The sequence below is a fragment of the Mesoplodon densirostris genome, chromosome 1 (assembly GCF_025265405.1).
Source record: "Mesoplodon densirostris isolate mMesDen1 chromosome 1, mMesDen1 primary haplotype, whole genome shotgun sequence".
NCBI classification, from domain to species: domain Eukaryota; kingdom Metazoa; phylum Chordata; class Mammalia; order Artiodactyla; family Ziphiidae; genus Mesoplodon; species Mesoplodon densirostris.
This window is the reverse complement of record NC_082661.1, coordinates 214,303,004-214,316,524: the sequence shown is the minus strand read 5'-3', so window position 1 is coordinate 214,316,524 and position 13,521 is coordinate 214,303,004. Positions and strand designations below refer to the sequence as shown.

The 13,521-nt window shown below is 37.2% G+C and overlaps 1 pseudogene; it reads right to left on the bottom strand.

The window, feature by feature from the left end:
* Positions 1-3,597: 3,597 nt before the first annotated feature.
* LOC132487085 (lipid droplet-associated hydrolase-like) lies at positions 3,598-4,572 on the bottom strand (annotated as a pseudogene).
* Between the last annotated feature and the right edge of the window lie 8,949 nt (positions 4,573-13,521).

Genomic DNA, 13,521 nt, shown 5'->3' with positions numbered 1-13,521 from the left:
TTGTCAGAGCTTCAAGGTCAGACAGAGCTGAGGATTAGGTCTTCTTTCCTTTTTCTTTGGCATGAACACAAGCTTTCACATGGGCACTATCTTCTTGATTTCTAGGAATAAGTTAAAGCTTTAAAAGTCCCCTATTAATCTCATTCTCCATTTTTCACTTTTAAGTTTTTGGTCATCCTCTTCCTATTGTCACCTCAGGCAGGTGAGATTTTAAACAATTGCCACTGATTATTTTAGATAAAGACCCTTGGTATAGACTGTTTGCCATGAACAAGCTCTGATTCTGAGATTTAAACTTTTGAGGAACTGTACAGACAGGTAGATAGTGACAATAATCTGGGATTGAACTTTAAGGGGATTTATTTTTCTAAATAATTATTTCTATACATTTCAAAATCATCTCAAACTTACAAAAAAGTTGCAAGTACAGATAACTGTTTTTTCCTCTGAATGATTTGAAAGTAAATTGACATAATGCTCCATGATTACCGGACATTTTAGTGTGTCTTCAGTACAAGTAAAGAGATTCTCCTAGTTATCCACAGTACAACCACTGAAATCAGAAAATTAACATTGATCTCTTATTCCCAGCTAATCTTCAGATCCCATTCAATGAAGTTTTGCAAACTGTCCCAAGAGTGTTTTTTTTTTTTTTTTTTAAGTAACAAAAGCATCTAATCCAGAATCAGGTATTACATTAAGTTGTTGTATCTCCTCAAGTCTGGAATTAAATTTAATTTTAATATAACAAAGGACAAAGAAAAATCACGATTTTGGAGGTCACTGGCTCTCCAAGGGTTGAGTGGAGAGGCCAATGGTGAGAGGGCTGCTGCCTTGGACATCCGGCCAGAAAAAGCCACAGGGGCTGCCTCTGGAGATTCTTCCCCATGGTCCAGAGCAGACTGGGAACAACTGGTCATGATTTTTTGTTCAGGCCTTTCACTTAGCACTAGATAACCCCAGATGAAGTTATTAAATAATCTAAGTGATCGACCAGTATATACAGGCAGAAATACTTCTGGAAAATGCATTTCATCCACTGCTTGCCAACTTTAGTCTTTTGTTTATTTTTATTATTAAAACATTTAATAATATTTATTAATGTAGCCAATCTTTATCGAGAAAATATTCTTGTTTAGGCATTTTGCTAAATGCTTTCGTTTAATCATCGCATTGAAATCTTCTAACAATATAAGGTATGTATTATTTTTAATCCTATCTTATAAATGAGGACAATGAGGCATGGAGAAATTAGATGAAGTTGTCTAAGATCACACAGATTGTAAGGCCTCCAGAATTCACATACCTTGTCCCCTCATACTTATGCATGGAAACATTTTTAATTCCTAATGAAATAAAATGAACTTCAATTTCCTGAAATCTGATTCTTCCTTCTCTAAAAGAACCATTGAAAAAATGACTTTTCAATTTAAGAGAGAGACTTTGACCCTAGTCTAACTCAGGAGGACACTAAGATTTTACCCTTCCTCCCTCAACAAACAGAGATCAGGCCAGGCAAGGTCATTAAGTGTGGGTAAAACATTTATTTTGAAAATTCATTTGGTGCTTAGATGATAAACAGGGATTAAGAGCCAGTATCTTTTACTTTATTGTTTTACTTCTTATCATTTTTTAAGCTCTGGTAAACTTTGGTGTATCAGATATAATATAATTTCATACATGTGGCCTCCTGAAATATGAAGTAATGTTGTAAAATAACACTAAAAGAAAAGCTGGGCACGTTATTCTTTATTCCAGTAGCATGATTTACCCAGTACTTGCTTAAGTGCTTTAGGTTCGTACTGTTGAGCATCTCCTGTGTGCAAGGCACTTCAGAGCCGTGAGACCAAGCTACTAATGTAAGATTTCCAGAAGGCCTCCCCACACAGTTGCCAGTAAGGACTTTGTATGCAGCCTTGCACCAATGCTTATGCACCTACTGGCTCCTTTCTGGTGCCAGGAGACCTTCTTGCCTGGAGCTTGGCTCTTACCCTCTGAGAAGTCATTTGTCCCGATGCAGAAGCCATGCCAGAGGATCGTAACTCATTCAACACTTACCACTGGGTTGGGAGCATATCAGAGCTGAATCTTTCATAAGGGGGCTTTAGGTTTTGAGAAGAAGGACAACATCCCATTGTCCTTAAGGAATGATAACACCATGAGGAATTTCCTCTAGGAGAAAATAGAATGTTTCTATCAGTCATCAACCATCTTTGCAGTCAGTGGGATTTATTGGCTCCTAAGGTCCCAGGATTCAGTCAGTGTAGGAAGTCATATCATTAACCTACTGTAGGTCAGAGAACAAGCCTCTTCTTTACCGAACCCCAAGGTGTCCAGAGAGGGGGAATTCACATAATTTAATCAGTTCTTTTGGTTCATTAATGAAATAATTTCTTTCTGACTAACAAAGCTAATGCAGAAGTGGAAAACTTATTTATGGTGATTCTCTATTCAGCAATTTAAAGATGCCCTTTCAAAAATTACTTATAGAATATTGTCAGCAGACAAGAATCATAATGTAGCTAACAATCTATCTTCACTGCTTATATAGTACTTGGCTCATTGCTGGTCCTCAATGGAATTTGACTGAAGAAAATTACAGAAGGGGCAGTTGCATGTGGGCAGGTACAGGGTTGATTTGGGACAGCCCAGGGCCTCCCCATCCTGGCTCTGGAGAAGAGGAGCCAGCAGGGAGCTCACAACCAGAGCTCGCTGGCTGTCTGCTGGTATAGTTGGGATCCTTCAATAACTCTTATTAGTAGTTAGTTTACCAGAAGAATATCTGATGAAATTTATTCACTGACTACTGCAGGTAGATCAGGAAGTCATACTCCTCAGAGAAGGAAATAAGCAGTGCTTCCCCTGCCATTGGCTCTGTTTGGGTTTGTTCCACTGGCAGCCAGACAGAAGGCTGACTTCGTGGTTTGAGACACGCAGCATGGTGGTGACAGGTAGGATGTGCAGGCTATCCTGGGATCCAGTCTGATTCTGATAATCTCAGCCAAGACCTCTGCATAGTTAGTCTGGGATGATCTTCAGTTTCTGTCCTTAAGAGAGAGCTGGTCCACTGCCAAGATCCACTGCTCATCACTCCCTGCTCTACTGGAACTTGAGTATATTCTTCTCATGATCTCATACACTTCACATATCCGACTACACACATAACACTCACAGGTCTCTTACATTTTTGAGTAGGTCTTTCATAATTTTCTCTAGGGGAGCCTATTCTACACTGTAACTCAATTAAAATCAACTAAATTTAGATTTCCTTTTGTCTGCAAGGATTCTGCCTACCAAAACTGTATGGTGCCACTGGGCATCTTGTGCAAACATAAGAGACCTTGTTTAGATCACTGTGTTCCCGGAGTCTTGGAAAATGTGTTGTTAATCCTATGGAATATTGATCAACTGTGTTTATTTCAGCCTATAGCATGGGGAGCTAGGAGCTGATAGTTTCTAGGCCAAGAGGGCCTCACTTTTTTTCTCTTCTAATATCAAACATTAAAATTTAACATTTACCTACTAAGTGTACTACTTACTACTAAGAGGCAGTATACTTACTGCCCCTATGTCAGTGCTTGTTCCTTGTGTCAGTATTTATAGTTTAGACAGATCATCCTTTAGCCAGTCAGCTTCCATGTTGGGCTCCTGGTAAAAAAAATAAAGGATAAATGCATGAGGTATTTTTTTTCTCACAGAGTCGAATGTCTCCTGGAAAATCTTTCTTCATGTCTTCATAGTATGCTTTTGGACACCAACCATCTATAGTATCATAGTAAAATGTGAGCTTAGGTACATGTTCTTTTATGGTTTCATTGTCTCTCTTCACCACCTCCATCATTTCTTGACTCCCAAGGTAGGCAGCACTAATGAGGCAGAATGGTTCCAATGCATTCAGAAAGGAAAATTCACTCTGTACATTAATCATTCAAAGGAGCATTCTGATCATCGAGGACTTGATTTTCTCAGGCCACGATTTAAGTAGTAAGTAGCCAGGAACATAGAGAACATCAAAGCCAGCACAAAAGTGGATTGGCGAGCTTGCTGTTGGGTGACTCAGTCATTCGCTCAATTGCTGGAAAGAGCAGAAAGCAGCGAATTATTGGGAGCTCAGGGGCATGCTTCAGAATCTGAAGGGAAAAATAGCAGCCTACAGAATGACTAATGACCACAAGTTTCATTTCCTTTGGCACATGAGTTCTCAGGAAAGCTAGTTTGTATTCTACTTGACCACAGAGTCCATAGATGTCCTTAATTTCTCGGGCATTTGGATCGTCCAAAAGTTGTCAGAATCTTCTTGTCTTTGGGGGCCACGGCATGCCCAGCATGACTGATAACCCAAACTGGAAAGCGTCTTTTTGTTGAAGAATACAAAGCCTTTGCAAATGGCCCATAAAAGGCAGAAAAACCGATGTTACCAGTAATAAAGAAAATAAGCAGCTTAGGTCTGTTGGCACTTTGAGTATTAACGCGGTCAGTCCAGGGCCCACATTTTAGAACCTGTGTTTCAACTCCACAACATGAAATGAATTCCTCAAGCACAGGAGTTTCTTCCTTGATTTCTGAGTCCATTTCTGTCTGCCTAGAAGGCAGCGGGCTGAACCGTGACCATCTTGGTTAGTAAGGGGATTTTTTTAATCCATTTTGCTCCCTCCAGTGTCTGCAGGGCTGCTGGTTTTCACAGTTGCTGCTAGCCAGGCTATTGTTTTTCAACACTCCTGTACAGTAGGGAGTAAGGCGTGGGCACAGGGCCTGTTATAACATTTCAAACCTCACTTATCTTACTTTTTTATTGAATAATGTTTTCTCATGTATTTTTTAAGCATTTGGTTAATTTCTAGAGTTCTAAAAAGTTGATTTTGCCAATCATTATCATTGCTTTTACAGAGGGGCAGTTTTTCAGAGGTCTTGCTCTGCCATTCCAGAAATGTTTTTTATCCAAATGTATTTTCAGTCTACATGTCTAATTTTCACCTCAATATTCTTAGTACTCAGGTTCTGAAGTAAATAAATATCTAAAGTGGAAGAAATCCAAACTGAATATATCCACTGTCCTGGCTTACTAAATTCAAGGGTGAATTTACTGGTTGTGAGTCTAACAGGAGGCCGTACTTTTTTTTTCATTCTGGAAAAAAATATATATATCACATAATGTGAAAACAAAGTGTACAGCATGTTCTTTAGTTTGAATTTTACTATAAATTGCTCTCTAGATCTGGAACTTGTTCAGGACATTTTTTAACAGATTAAATTTTGCCTTCTTTAATAAAAGAATAATGTGTCCTCTATGGTGAACGAGCGTTATAGCAAAATTCTGTATTTAAACTGATGCTCAACATTGTGTATTATATATTTTCTTTGTATAACTATCAAATTTCAGATGCTCCTGCTTACAAACAAGCCTGGATCTAAACATTATATACTTAACTTACATCCAAAAAAAATAGAGCCTATATATCCCCCATAAAGAAAATTGTTACAATACCTCGTAACTGAGATGTATGTATGTATATCTGCTTGCCACGTTAAAAATTCTTTTGCTTGTGCAAAAATTAAGAGAAAAACCCCAACATGGTTCACCATGGAAGATACAAAAATCTACTCTCTGAAATTATGTGATGCTAATTATAAGGTGGGGGATAATATATTGAAGGTATTATTATCACTATTGTTATTTACAAAGCATTTACTTAGTAACTTACAGGTACTAAATGGCTGTTTTACCCACTTCCTATGATTTCATTTTCATTTTCAATGTTTTATTTACTCCTCTATCTGCCCTGTATCAGCCAGTTACATTCTGTGTGTATTCATTGATTCATAACTTCATTTATTTACTTTATACCTATTAGGTATCAGCTGTAAGCTCTTTAAGGGAAGGGACTAGGTCTTATTCATTTTTGTCTGCCTAATTTCTATCACATTGGCTATATAGGAAAACATATAAAAATAGAAAAATATAAAACAGTGCAATATTTTAGTATTACATACTTATTTTTGAGATTACAAATTGGTTGTTCCATGTGAAATTGTTAATATTTGATTATTTATTTATTTATGTTTGGCTGCATTGGGTCCTCGTTGCTGCATGTGGGCTTTCTCTAGCTGCGGCGAGCGGGGGCTACTCCTCGTTTCGGGATGCAGGCATCCCATTGTGGTGGCTTCTCCTGCTGCGCAGCACAGGCTCCAGGCATGCGGGCCTCAGTAGCTGTGGCACGTGGGCTCGCGGACTCTAGAGCGCAGGCTCAGTAGTTGTGGCGCATGGGCCTAGCTGCTCCGCGGCACGTGGGATCCTCCTGGACCAGGGATCGAACCCTTGTCCCTGCGTTGGCGGGTGGATTCTCAACCACTGTGCCACCAGGGAAGTCCCAATATTTGATCATTTTTGACTTTGCAAAATGGAACTTCATGTGATCCATCTTAATATATGCATAGAATAGTTAAAAGATCAGACTCTGATTCATAGAATGGGTGAAATTTGTCTTCACTTCAGGATTTAGTTTGGAAGCAGGGAATTTGGTGATTATCACCTTAAAGTATATGCACCGCCATGTTCATTGCATCATTATTCACAATAGTAAATAATGACATGGAAAAAGCCTATGTGCCCAATAATGGATGAAATGATGAAATGTAATACACACATACACACACATACACACTGGAATATATTTCAGCCACAAGAAGGAAGAAAATCAGCCTTTTGCAACACAGGGATAAAGCTTGAGGGCATTGTTCTAACTGAAAGAAGTCAGACAGACAAAAACAAATACTGTATGGTCTCATTCTTATGTGGAATCTGAAAAAGCTGAACTCATAAAAAACTCGTAAATAGTGCTTGCCAGGAGTCTGGGATAGGGGAAATGGGGGAGATGTTGATGGAAGAGTATAAACTTCCAGTTATAAATTGAATAAGTCCTAGGGATCTAGTTTAAGGCATGGTGAATATAGTTAATGGTACTGTATTATTTACTTAAAACTTGCTAAGAGTGTAGGTAATTATGTGTGATGATGGAGGTGTTAACTAAGCCTATTGTAGTAATCATTTCACAGTATATATGTGAATCAAATTGTCATGTTGTACACCTAACACAATATACAAATTATATCTCAATTCACTGGAAAATATGTCAAAAATAATAATTACTGTTTAATCTTAAGTGCAATTGTATTCTTTTTCCCCTTGAATTTACTTATGATAGATAAAATTTGTTCATTTTTAGACAGATAACATTGTCATACCACATATATCAATTAAGATGATTTCCACTGGAAGAAATTGGAAACCTGATTAAACTGGCCTAATGAGTGAGGACATTTTAAGCTTGCAACTAGGAACCCAGAGGAGTGTGTGTCCCAGGATCAGCTGAGTTAGAAGGTTCCATTTTATTGTGATTACCTCATTTGTATTCTTTGTTGGCTTCATGTCTTACACCCTGATGTACAAAAAAAAACCAGTGGAAGCCATCTTTTATATTTGCTTTCTCTTGAGTGTGATTCCTTCTCAAAAACCCCAGACTCTTTATATATCTATTCTTATGGCTGGGACATCTGCTGGTGGCGCAGTGGTTAAGAACACGCCTGCCTTATTTCTGAACTCAAAGGATATCTCCATATGTCAGACAGTAAATGGATCTGAATAGTACAAGGGGCGCAATGTAGCAAATGCTGGTGCCACATCTACATCCTGTCAGTGAGTTCCAGACCATTTCCAACTGACAGCACTTGCATTTCTTTGCCTAAAGAACCCATCTATGCTAAGGGGTTAAGATTATGCTTAGACCCTTCAGACTACTCCAGGAAACACTGGTTTATGCCATTGCATGAGAGATATAATGATACTGACTATTAAAATGAATGTGCATTTGGGTATTTTCTATTCAGTGCAATGAAAGAAGAAATGCTATGAAAGAAGAAAATGACAGGCTCATTTCAGCTAACTGCCAACTCATGATACACAGTGAAATGTAGAAAGATTCTATGGGAGGATTAAAGAGACTCTCATCTCCTATGGCTGTGGGGAAAATTTTGCTAAAAATCATTCCCAAAACCTGAATGGGAAAACATTGTAATGATTAGGTAAATGCTTACCTAATGTACAAAGCTGGATATGACATCTGGTGAAGTTGGGCCGCTATATTGACATCTGGTGAAGTTGGGCCGCTATATTTTAAGATAAAATATATAATTTGAACCAACGGCCATTTTGTGGCACTATATCCCTGACAGGTAGAATACACTGCTTTGAGAACTACTGCATGGAAATAAGACTTGCTTCTCTCATCGTCATTTCCATGACCCGTTTCGGAATTTGTGTTTCTATGTGCACAACTTTAAGCACCATTGGAATAAAGAAACTAAAGTGTGGGGAGTGGTGGCTTGGGGAAAAAGGGGGAGGGGAAGTATGCTTCTATCAGGGAACACAAGTAAGGGTCCACTAATCCTGACCCTTAGTCAGGATTATGGCTGCTGCTTTGTCATTTTGGATTCCTCTTAACAGTAGATAAGCAGGCAGGAAAAAGGAGTTAATTAAGTCTTTAGTGTCTACATTCATTAATATTGTCTTGAACGCCAGCATGAAAATTCTGGAACAGGGTAGATTATAATTACTTATATACACTATTAACTGTTTAGGGCTCACTTTGCCCTTATTCTTATCCCTGGGATGGTGTGAGAGGAACCAGATATAATCCTGCATGTAACAGGATCTACTGTAGGCAAGTATCGCAGAAAATAACTTTGGCATTTGTAGAAAAGAAAGAGCCAGCTGTCCTTCCTCTCCTTCTAAGAGTCTCTTTGGGAATATAATGGGAAGGATCCTGGGTCCTCACACATTGGAATCTGAATAAATATTTCTTGGGAAAGATGTGTATACAGCTTTACAACTCAAAGGGTATCTACATACGTCAGACAGTAAGTGGATCTGCATAGTACAAGGGGTGCAGTGTAGCAAATGCTGGTGCCACAACTACATCCTATCAGTGAGCTCCAGACCATTTCCAACTGACAGCACTTGTGTTTCTTTGCCTAAAATTTTGTTTGTTTGTCTTTACTGAAGAATTGGAAGTTACTTTGCAAAAGTAACAGATTTGAATATCAGGATATGGACTCCTTGAGAGCATGTCTATGTCATGATTGAAGAAATCTGAATAAAAAACCCAGCTCTCACTCCTGCTGAGAGAGACATGTTTTTACAACATTTCTCAAAGTTTTTCTGTGGAATTACATTTTTAAAAAGTGTAGTTAATCTTAACTGATAGCATTACCAGAGTGACCTCTAGGTGCCTTATCCCACAGGGATCTGTGGTGGTGGCTAATAGATCATGTTCTTTTTTGACAATATGGCTGCTGCATAGGATGTGGACATATGTAACTTAAAAAATACATATAGCTGACAAGCAGAAGCCTGATGTTGGATCCCGGAATGGAAATTGTTATAACTCACCTGATTTTTAAACCTAAGTTCAAACCCTGAACATTTGGATTGAAGTGGAGGCTAGATCTCTTTGGCAAAGGACGTTGTAATGTCCCTTATTGTAAACTCTCCCCTAAAGAACTCTGTTGCCATTTAGTAGAGTAACTGTATACTTAGAAAAAGAATATACAGAATTCTTTCATGTGCTATTAGATATTAACCATTAACTGATTCTGATATCGGAAGAACAGAAATATCATCATTATTTCTTGGTTTCCAAGAGGGCATATTGGGAATGATAGACTAAACAAATGCCAGATTGGCTACTATGGAGTCTACTATAGCTGTTAAGAGTCTTTGTCTAGAAGGACAAAACAAAATCCCCAGAAACTGCCCCTATTTCAGGCCTAAAATGTAAATCAGAAGGAATACCGGATCCTAGGATAATTTGCAGTGAATAATGTCATCCTCAAAGAATGAAGATGCAGTGATTACCAGCATATCCCAGTTTAATTCACCTGTACATTCCTGAGGGGAAAAGCAAATGAGCTGTGGAAAATGACAGAATAGTAAGTGGGGCCCCAATCTTAGCCGCTGTGCTGGATGTGGTGCTTTTACTGGAACTGATCAACATAGCCTAAAATTCTTGGATTGTGACTACTGATTTGAGAAATAATTTATTTTAATCAACTTCAGAAATGAGGATCAAAAGTATTCACATTCACCTGGGAGGAAGACTAGTACACATTAACTTCTTGCCCCAAGATCATGTTAATTCTTCTCGGTCTCGTTGTAGTCCATAGGGACCTTGCTTTTCTTTCCTAATGCTGGCTTACTGTTTTGGTGAGTCATCCTAACATAATCTTGTTAACAAGGGGAAGGAAGTACTTTGGATTTTGTAGTGTAACACATATGTGCAAAGAATGGGAGATAAATACTCTAAAGATTCAGGGTCCTGTCTCAAAAGTGAATCAATAGTCTGGGGCATTTGGGGACAGCTCTCTAAAGTATAAGAAAATGTATTGCACTTTTTATTCTTACCACTTATAAAGATGACTCAACTATGAGGTTTTCTCTCAGTTTCCGAGGCAGCATATCAATGTACTTGAAAATACTGCTACTGCTGGTGTGATTCAGAATACTGTTAGTTTTTAACAGGGGCCCAGGGCAAGAGAGGACCTTCAGTCAGTTGCAGTCCATGTTGTACTGCTGCTGGGCCACATGTGCTGCTAGTACCTCATCTTGAGCACACATTGTATTTTACTACATTCTGCCCCAGAGCCTAAGCTAATGCTGTAGCAACTCCACCTACATGTAAGCAGAGTCCAAACGTAGAGAGTGGTTAAGGTGCCAGGAGCATTCCTTACCAAGTGGGTGTTAAGTGCTGGTTTATAAATGCTCTGGACTTCCATCAAGACACAAAATTTTTACGTATAATTTGTAAAATATTGGTAAGCTTCACAGGAGTTTGCAGCAAAATACAACATCTATTGTTATAAAACAATCTCAGCCTCAGTTATACATCCTTATCTTTGGCTTTCCCCTTCCCGTCTCACTCTCTCAGTTCCCTCACTTGCATGTCTTGAGATAACCAACCAAATAAATCACAGGAGAACCAAGAAGAATTGTCTCCAAACGTGGACTTAACTGATTTTTAAAAATTCTTTATTTGTTTTCTATTTTATTAACTTATAATTTTCATCTTTCTACTTTCTTTAGGTGTAATTGCTTTTATTTTTCTAACTTATAAGCTGGTTAGTGAGCTCATTAAATTCTAGGCTTCCTTCTTCCTAATATATGCACTAAAGGCTATTGATTTCCCTCTAATCACAAATACACAACATATTGATAGTTGAATTTCCATTATTACAGGGCTAAAATATTTTCTAATCTAATTTCCATTATGATTTACAAAAAGAAAACTTAATTACCAAACACTCAGGTATTTCCTAGTTATTTTTTGTTGTTGTTGATTTCTAGCTTAATTTCACCATGGCCGTGTTATACATTTCATATAATTTCATTCCTTGGAAGCTTTTTGAGATATGATTTAGAGGCTAATTTGAGATCTATTTGGGTAAGTTCTTCATAGGCATGTGAAAATAATATTTATCTGTTACTATTAATTACAGTATTCTTCATATGTCAGTTAGATCAGGATTATTCATCTCGAGCAAACTTCTATACTTTTTTTGGTCTGCTTATGCTTATTTTGTCAATCACTGAAAGAAATTTGCTAAATCTTCCATTCTGATTATAAATCTGTTAATTTCTCCTTTTAGTTATGTCAACATTTGTTTTATATATTTTGAAGCCATTTAATTTGGGTGCATACTAACCAGAATTGTTATCATTTCCTGGTGTATTAATTTGTTTATTATACTGAAATGTCCCTCTTCTATTCTAGCAATATTTTTTGCCTTTATACCTATTTTTCCGAAGATTAATATAGAAAAGCCAGATTTTTAAATTGAAATATAGTTAATATACAATGTTATGTTAATTTCATGTATCTTACATAGTGACTTGAAATTTGCATACATTATGAAATGATCACCACAATAAGTTTAGTAGCCATGTGTCCCTATACAAAGTTATTACAATATTATTGACGATAATCTTTATGGTGTGTATTATATCTCTGTGACTTATTTATTTTATAACTGGAGGCTTGTAACTCTTAATCTCCTTTACCTATTTCACTCTGACCTACCCCAGTTTGCTCTGTCAACCCCATTTGTTCTCTGTATCTGTGAGTCCATTTTTGTTATTTTGATCATTTGTTTTTTTTTGTTTTTTTTTAGATTACACATATAAGTGAGACCATATGGTATTTGTATTTCTTTGTTTGACTTATTTCACTTAGCATAACACCCTCTAGATTCATCCATGTTATCACAAATGGCAAGATTTCATTCTATGTTATGGCTGAGTAATATTCTATTGTGTATATACCATATCTTTATCTGTCCATCTATTGATGGACACTTTGGTTGCTTCCATATCTTGGCTGTTGTAAATAATGATGCAATGAATATTGGTGTGCATGTATTTTTTCAAATTAGTGTTTTCATTTCTTTGGATATATACCCAGGAGTGGAATTGCTGGATCATATGGTAGTTCTAAGTTTTTTGAGGAATCTCCGTATTGTTTTCCACAGTGGCTGCACCAATTAACACTCTCACCAGTGGTGTATGAGGATTCCCTTTTCTTTACATTGTCAACATTTTTTACTTGTGTTCTTTTTGATGATAGCCATCTGACAGGCGTAAGGTGATATCTCATTGTGGTTTTGATTTGCATTTACCTGATGATTAGTGATGATGAACATCTTTTCATGTGTCTGTTGGCCGTCTGAATGTCTTCTTTGGAAAAATGTCTATTCAGGTTCTCTGTCCATTTCCTAGTTGAGTTGTTTGTTTTTTGAAGTTGCCTTCTACGAGTTCTTTGTGTATTTTGGGTATTGACCAGTTATCTCATACATTTTTGCAAATATCTTCTCCCATTCAGTAGGCTGCGTTTTTGTTTTAGTGATAGTTTCTATTGCTGTAAAGAAGCTTTTTAGTTTGATGTAGTCTCATTTGTTTATTTTTGCTTTTGTTTCCCTTGCCTGTGAAGACAGATCCAATAAAATATTGCTAAGACTGATGTCAAAGAGAATACTGCCTATGCTTTCTTCTAGGAGTTTTATGGTTTCAGTTTTTTTACATATAAACTTTTAATTCATTTTGTGTTTATTTTTATGTATTTTGTGAGAAAGTAGTCCAGTTTGATTCTATGCATGTAGCTGTCCAGTTTTCCCAACACCATTTATTGAAGAGGCTGTCTTTTCCCTACTGTATATTTTTGTCTCCTTTATCATAGGTTAATTAACCATATTAATGTGGGATTCTTTCTGGGCTCTCTATTCTTTTCCATTGATCCATGCATCTGTTTTTTGTGCCAGTCTGTTTTTTGATTATTGTATCTTTGTAGTATAGTTTGAGATCAGGGAGCATGATACCTCCAGCTTTGCTCTTCTTTCTCAATATTGCTTTGGTTATTGGGGCCTTCTGTGTTTCCATACAAATTTTAGAATTGTTTGTTCTAGAATGCCATTGGTATT